This window comes from Morone saxatilis, unplaced genomic scaffold (assembly GCF_004916995.1).
Source record: "Morone saxatilis isolate NCDOM2014 unplaced genomic scaffold, NCSU_SB_2.0 Contig9, whole genome shotgun sequence".
Lineage (NCBI taxonomy): Eukaryota > Metazoa > Chordata > Actinopteri > Moronidae > Morone > Morone saxatilis.
Window position 1 is genome coordinate 8,079,047 of NW_023340268.1, and position 633 is coordinate 8,079,679.

The 633-nt window shown below is 44.7% G+C and overlaps 1 protein-coding gene across 1 annotated transcript in view; it reads left to right on the top strand.

Annotated features, from left to right (window-relative positions):
• ash1l (ash1 (absent, small, or homeotic)-like (Drosophila)) overlaps positions 1 to 633 on the top strand; it is a 30,888-nt gene that overhangs the window by 5,117 nt on the left and 25,138 nt on the right. The window lies entirely within an intron of this gene.

Sequence of the window (633 nt, forward strand, 5' to 3'; positions counted from 1 at the left end):
GGACATTGGCAATTTATGTATTGATTCAGCAACGGATTCACACGTGACCTTTCAGTATTTACAGACGGCACGTTAACCAATGTATTATATTTATTGTATGTGTCATACTTTTACATTTACCTTACTTTCTTGACAGTCAGTCATCGGTAAGGCAGTGGTCCACAACAAGCTTAGCCTAGTAATCACCATGTTATTACACAGATAAAGAGCAGAGCGTAAATTGTTCCTTAGTTTTCTTTGTGTTCTCTGTTGGCCTGTCTCTATTCATCATGCACCACCCCCTCCAATATCCCTCCGTCTGTGTCGTCTATCCTCTGTCTCTGCCTGGCCATGTCCTGTCCACCCCCCTCCCCTGCGCGACCCCTCTCTCTAGCTCTCGCTCTCTGTCCCCAGTCTGACCCTGATAAGTGTTATTGAGTTGAGTGTAACTTCCCCCATGGCCATGTGGCTTCCCGGGCAAGTAGCATTGGACAGAAAACCCTATCAATGAATTGCAGGTTATAAAGCGGTATAGAAACCTATTTCTGATTGATAGTTTGCACTTTTTGCTGGGGCTGTCTCTGGCCAGATGTGTTAGGTTCTGTGGCATTAAAACACCATAGCTGCTCTTAATTTTGCCATATACCTCTCAAA